Source organism: Serinus canaria, chromosome 18 (genome assembly GCF_022539315.1).
Source record: "Serinus canaria isolate serCan28SL12 chromosome 18, serCan2020, whole genome shotgun sequence".
Lineage (NCBI taxonomy): Eukaryota > Metazoa > Chordata > Aves > Passeriformes > Fringillidae > Serinus > Serinus canaria.
The window spans coordinates 6,560,659-6,567,051 of record NC_066331.1 but is presented as its reverse complement, the minus strand read 5'-3'; the positions used below and the strand labels follow the sequence as shown (position 1 = coordinate 6,567,051).

General features: G+C 51.0%; 1 protein-coding gene across 4 annotated transcripts in view; it reads left to right on the top strand.

The window, feature by feature from the left end:
- The first annotated feature begins 4,707 nt into the window (after positions 1–4,707).
- CASKIN2 (CASK interacting protein 2) overlaps positions 4,708–6,393 on the top strand; it is a 37,907-nt gene continuing 36,221 nt past the window's right edge. For 3 of the 4 annotated variants that reach the window (XM_050981385.1, XM_050981388.1, XM_050981384.1), the window contains exon 1: positions 4,709–4,723. The gene's annotated coding sequence lies outside the window, so the exon portion shown is untranslated. Of the gene's footprint in view, positions 4,724–6,393 lie in introns of all 4 variants that reach the window. The other variant, XM_030232035.2, reaches the window with a different exon arrangement.

Genomic DNA, 6,393 nt, shown 5'->3' with positions numbered 1-6,393 from the left:
AAAGGTTAGAGGATCCCAGAGACAAAGGCACAGCCAAAAATAACAAGGGGCTAAGCAGGACTTGCCCTGTGAGAGGCTGTTGGGCTCCAGGGCTGGGTCAGCTGATGTGCTGAGGTCAGGGATGTGGATGTGTGCTTGGTGAAATGGGCAGATCCCCGTGTCCTTGTCAGAGATAAGAAGCTGCCAGCACATCTTGACGTTAGACAGGAACAGCCAGGAGCCCTCAAGGAGACAAATCCTGCCTCAGGGTATGTATTTGTTGTTAGTCACTGATTCCCTTTTACAAGAACAGGCATTAGCACAAGGAGAAGGCAGCTGGAACCTGAATTCCTCCTGAGTCTGAACTGAGGGGAAGAAAGTTTTGGCTTGGATCTGTGGCTTGTGGATAACTGTTCATGGAGCTCAAGAGGAGACAGAACAGAAGAACTGACGTATGGAGGGTTGATAATCAAGAATTGGTGTCTGCCCAACCCAAAATGAGCGCTATGCCATCTTCTTTTCAATGAGAATTAGGATGTTGTTAAGCTTGGAAATGGAAATGGAAATTACAGATCCAAGATGAAGCAAAAGGGAAAATCCTGAGAGGTTCAAGTCAGGGAAATGAGATAAACTCCATTGAAAGTCTGGAAAAAGCTGTCACATGAAATTGCAAATCCAAGTGTAAGGATTTATGACAGAGCTAATAAAAAAAGTGGTGTTTTATAACCAGAGACTGCAATCCTGCTGCCTAGTCCTGAGAAGGGGCAGGAAGGGAAAGAAAGCAGTAATAGATGATTTTTTAAATCTACCTGAAGTCCAGTAAAACATTTGATACAGTATGTCACAGGAAATTTTTAGTTTGCAGAAGATGTGAACAAGCACAAAATCTGTAAAATTAATAAGGCATTAAATCCCAAGTGAGACCGAAGCCTTGTGTCAAGGGGGCCATTAGCAGTGGTAGCATGGGATAGGAAACCCTCCTGACACAAACCTGCAGGCCCCTGCAGGAAAAGCCCTGCTCACCTCAGCAGCTGGGTTGCTGGAGCAGCCAGATGTTCCTTTCCTCTCCACTTCCCTCCAGGGAAACCAACCTTATGTTCCCTGTGCCACTGCAGGGCACAGTAGCATCTGCTGGGGTTGGAGGCAGTGGCTCAGGGCAGTGGAAGAGGTGGGAACCTTTTAAAATGATAATGAAAAAGTAAAGTGATGCTCACTTATGAAAACAATAATCAGTGCTTTGCCTCTTGGGCTGTTAAACACAAGCAGAGGCAGATGCTCCAGCAGCAGCAGTCAGCATTTGTTATCAGCTGGGAGTTCATTAGCTGGAAAAATGGGAGAGGAGCAAGTTGTGGGTTCAGTGTGAGCTCCCTGTTTAACATGGCTCAGAAAAAGGGAAATGTGGTTCTCAGAGGGACCTGCTGAGATGTTTCCCTGGCAGGAGTTACTGTTGTTGTGTAAACGGGGGTGAGGCTTCCTCTGGAAACCTGAGTGGATTCTCCATCTTTCATGTCCAGATCTGCACAGAAAGTTGACCTGCAGAAACACTGAGTGAATCAGGACAGAGTTAGGGCACAGGGAGGTGACCAGGATAGTGCTGGGGATGAACAGGCCTGGTACCACATCCAGTTCTGGAGCTCAAGCTCACAGAAAAGATGCTTTCTCCAATGGTACATTCTTTCAGAATCAGTGCAGGTTCCACGAGAAGGGTTAAGCAAGCAGAAGCTGGCCATTTTGCTGGTTGCCCTAAAATATTTGGAGAGAGTTCATCTGGATAAAAATCAGACCCAAATGTTATTTTTGATTGACTCAGTTCCTGGAGGTTTTGTGGCAGTAGAAGATGCAAATACATCATTGTGATGCTTTCTAAATGTCCCAGTTTGCCACTGGGTGTCTTTCTGTCCTCTCTCCCTGATTTTTCCTGTTGTGTGAGAAGGGCTGCTGGTCTGGAAGGCAACGGAGATATTTCTACTGCCTCCTGCCCTGGGTTATTACTCTGTGCAAAAGGGCCCTTCCCACATCTTGAGCCACCATAGCCCCATGGTTCAGCTCACTCAGATCATCTTTCCACTGGCACCGTGCACAGTGGCCTGCTCACGCCTGGGGTTTTTTCCTCTGATCCTTATTTTCAGACTGGGGTGACAGTCAGTGCCTTTGCAAAGCCATTTAAAATGTGTGAAGTCTTGTGTAACACTGTGTGTGTGTATGAATCTGGGCTGCTGAGGTTGCAGCTGAGGTTGTCAGCAGACCCAAGAAGCCAGACCTATCTCTAGGTCCAGGATTTATTCCCATCAGAAATCATAGTTAATTAAAGCCTTCTTCTTAAAGGAATTTCTTAGCCACACTAGAGGGATAACAAAGTGAAAGCCGTGTCCTTAATCCTGCCCTTTCATCTCCTAGAAATTCCTTCCTCTCCTGTCTCTTTCTCTCTGTCCTGATTGTTAAAAGAAATGAGAAATAATTTCCACTTGGAAAAAATCCAAGACAACAAAACTCCAGCCCAGCTGATCGCAGCAGAAGCCGAGGAGATGGAGCTGAAAGGAGGGAGCTGTTAATGAAGCATCAGCAGCGAGCCAGGGGCAGGAGCTGGAGCCCATCCAGATGGCACCACTAATTCCCCCACTAAACACGTGTGTCCTCCCGGGAAGGGCTCGGTTGAGCAGCCGCTCTCCACAGCCCTGGTCAGCTGCAGCCTCACCCCCACCCCCAGGAGGGGATTTGCTGTGGTTATTCCAGGCCTCCAAATCAACTCATCCAAATTCTCTCTATGGATGGGGAATGACATCTTCCCTGCTGACCCATTGAGGGAAGATGGAGCCCCAGACTTTGGTTTCCATGCATTCCTGCACGGATGCATCAGAGCTCCAATTGCTGCTCTCCTTCCTGTCAGCATGACTGGGAAGGGCCAGGAGGAAGGAAGAGAGGGAGCAGTGGGAACGGAGGGATCAATAGGAATGGAGAGCAGAGCTGGCAGCATGGGGAGCAGAGGTGCAGCAGCATGGCCCTGATGGCAGAGCATGCTGTGGCTGTGCCGGCAATGCCCCGTCTGCTCCCACGGCTTCCCTCCATCCACAGGCAGCTGGATCCTCGTGTTTCCTGGCCTGGCAGATAAGGCGGCCTTGCCATTAATCAGGAGGCCTGGAGAATGGGATCAACACAAGGCAGGCGTGCTGCAGAGTTAATCTCCTTTACTCCCTGATGATGGATGGAGCTCATTGCAGACATTAATCAAGTCTGTGAGTGTACACCAGGCAAAATGGATTAGACACTGTGCTGTTGCCAGAGGCACATCCTGAGTCCCTGGGCAGTCCTGAAGGAAGCACAACGTGGTGGCAGTGCCATTCAGGGCTGCAGCACAGTGATGTGGTGTGGGTGACGGGGATTACAGCTGCCAGAGCCCCAGGATTGCCTAGGTGTGTCCCCACTTCTGCTCTGCTGGTGCTGGCTGTGCCTCCCCAGGGGCTCAGAGCTGCGAGGTGGGTTCTGGTCATGGCTGGATTGTGCTCATCCATGGAGCTGCTCTTAGATCTGCCTGTTACCCAGAGGAGACACAGCTGCCTGTGAAGGGAAGCTCTGGTGGGAATGGAGAAGGAGCATCAGGCAGCAGAAGCCACCTGTGAGTCTCTGGAGACCATGGACTGTCCTGGATAAGCAGGAATAGGATCTACTGTCACATCTCAGCCCTGGCCATGCCTCTGCAGAACCCCTTGTGAAAGGCTCTTTTCTGGTGTGAGATCCTGTTCCAGCATGAACTGTGCCACTTTGGACATCAAGAATTCAGGGAGTGGTGTCCTGGAAGCAAAGCAAAATGTTTTCAGGCAACATGAGGAAAAATGTTCTTCATCTGCTTCATACTGGTGTTGGAAGGACCAGCAGTAAGAACAACTCCAAATCCTTATCTTCCAAAGGGGGAGAAGTTCAGGCCTGAGGAAGGAGAGGGAAATGCCCTGGAAAGTTATGGAGTGTGCCACTGCACAAATGTCACACCCCAGGATGTGGATTTCCAGCACAGCCACCCTGCAGCTCCTGCTTCCCCTTAGGAATGAGTAGCTCGGGGTATTCCCGGCGGGCAGCCCTGAGCCCCGGCCCCTTGGAGCGATGCCGGTGGCCCACGCGCTCCCTGCTGCACGGCAGCTGGAGGTTGCAATATCCACTGACAGCCAACGAGTTGTGGTTTTCTGATGATTAATGACACCTCCCTCCTCATGGGAGCCATTCAGCCTCCACGCAGCTGGATGATAACGGAGCCAGAGCGAAATTTGGGTGTTTCCAGAGAATAACGTCCACATGCAGGGAGTGCGGTGCTGCAGCTGTGAGTTGGTTTATTCCCCCCACATCAATCCTAGAGGGGAGCTCAGTTTCTGCAGGTAAATGTGCCTGACCTTCATTTCCAGGATGGATGAAAGTGGGTGGGTGGAATCCAAGAGGTTTGTTAACAGACATTTTCTTTCCCCCCTCTGCCTTAAGTGCAAAGCCCAAATGACATCAAAGCAACAGAAAGTCTAATCCCATTTTGAATCAGTGCAAGCACATGCAGCGAATGTTAAACAGGGAATCCGGCTGCAAAAAAAGGGAGGATTATCTTTAATTTCCTGAGTAAGGGACTAAGCAAGGGAGATGGAGAGAAAAAAAAAGGCACATGACCAGAAAGAAGTGACTGTCAGCACAAGGAGGCTGGAGGAAGACAAGAAGAGGAAGGCAGGGCGAGGAGGACAGTGCGAGCAGCTGCTCACGTGTACCTGGAGGGGTGAGTCCAGCAGGAGCCAGGAACTGGCATGTGGGAAGGAGCCCCATGCCAGCACCTGCCCAAGCTCCCACAGGGATTCAGGGGAAGGATTTGGGTTTGCTGTGCCAGGGCAGGGGCTGGTGTGGGCTGTAACTCCTGGCTTGCACAAGTTCCAGCCAGGGCTGAGGAGTTGCTTTTCAAGGGAGCTCAGAGCTAGACTGCCAGCAAGAGGTTGGTTACCTGATTACTTTTTTGGGGGGAAACTATTTGTTGCAAAAGATACTACCAGAGCAGACCTTCCCAAACCACCAAGCCCTGCTACCTGTCTAAGAGCTGACTCCAGGTGGGTTTCTGTAGCTGTTTGCCACCAGCAGGTCCCACCAGCTCTGCCAAGGGCAGTCACTGCTGCATTTCACACTTAGGCTGATGTTCAGCTTCACAGGGCATGAGTTCATGGAGCTGTGTCCAAGTTCTGGCTTGGGTCTGGGTTGTATCCTGGCATTGAAGCCCTCCTGGTGGCAGTGGCCAGCTGCAGGCAGCAACTGTCCTGTGGCATGGCAGGAGGTGTCTTGGGCCAAACCAGCCCAAATTTTTGTCTGCCAGAGCCTGGTCTCTGGGAGGGAGCTGTGATCCTCTTCCTCCTCCTTGTGGGCAGTGCATCTCTCTCTTGATCAAGCTCCCTAATTCGTCTCCTTGGACTGCTTCCAGGAGCAGCTATTGCCAGGAGGGTGTGTAAGAGGCAATGGAGTAAATACCTTCCTAAGCACCTTTGTGTGCAGATCCCCTGTCCTGCTCTCACTTTGCCCTTGACACTGGTACCTATGAGGTGGAGTGCTGAGCAGAGTGGGAAATGCCTGGCCTGGATGTAATGTGGAGGAGATGGATCCCTGTACAGAAAAGGCTCCATGGGGACAGGATGTGACTTCTGAGGATTAGGAATGAGACTGAGACTTGCTGGGCTGCTTAAGGACACGAGTAAAGCCCAGCAGTGGGGCACCCATCACCCCTCAGTGCTCAGGGAGCCAGGTGATGTGTGAATAAATGTCAGCAGCTGCAGGAAGGGCTCCTGTGGGTGGTTTTAAATCTGGGCAATAACCTGCTTTCTGGTGTGGCCTGATTTGGTGCAGGAGAGGCCCTTCCTCGCCCTGCTTCATCCTCAGCCTGCACCCTGCTCTCTACAGGACAGATCCTGTGGTCCAACACAGCCTCTGCCATGGTGGTGCTGCCCTTATGCAGGTGCCAGACATCAGCCCTGTGCTGACCCTCAACTGGGAGTGTTTGGACAGTGGTATCTGCACACCCATCCAGGGAATCAGCCCTTGCCATGAGCATTCAACTGCCATTGCTCCCTTGTCTGAGATGCAGCCCTGGGATTGCAGCAAGGCCTGGGGTCAAGATGGGCACACTTAAAAAAAGCAGCACTGAAAGAGAAGCCTGAGCCACTGCTGGAAGTGGGGAAGTGTATTTCCATCCAGCTGGTTCATAACATACTTTAAATGTTTTGGATGTCTGGTACGGGCCTTCCTTCCCCCTCAATGAGGATGAAATGGCCATGAACTTCCAAGTTTGGTTTTCATGGGTGAGATTTGATACTGGGAGTCTTGCAGTCCAAAATTTGGAGCCATGTCTGTCACAGCCTCACCTGGAGCCAGTGCTGGCCATGAAGCTGCTGTGGATACCACTGTGTGTAT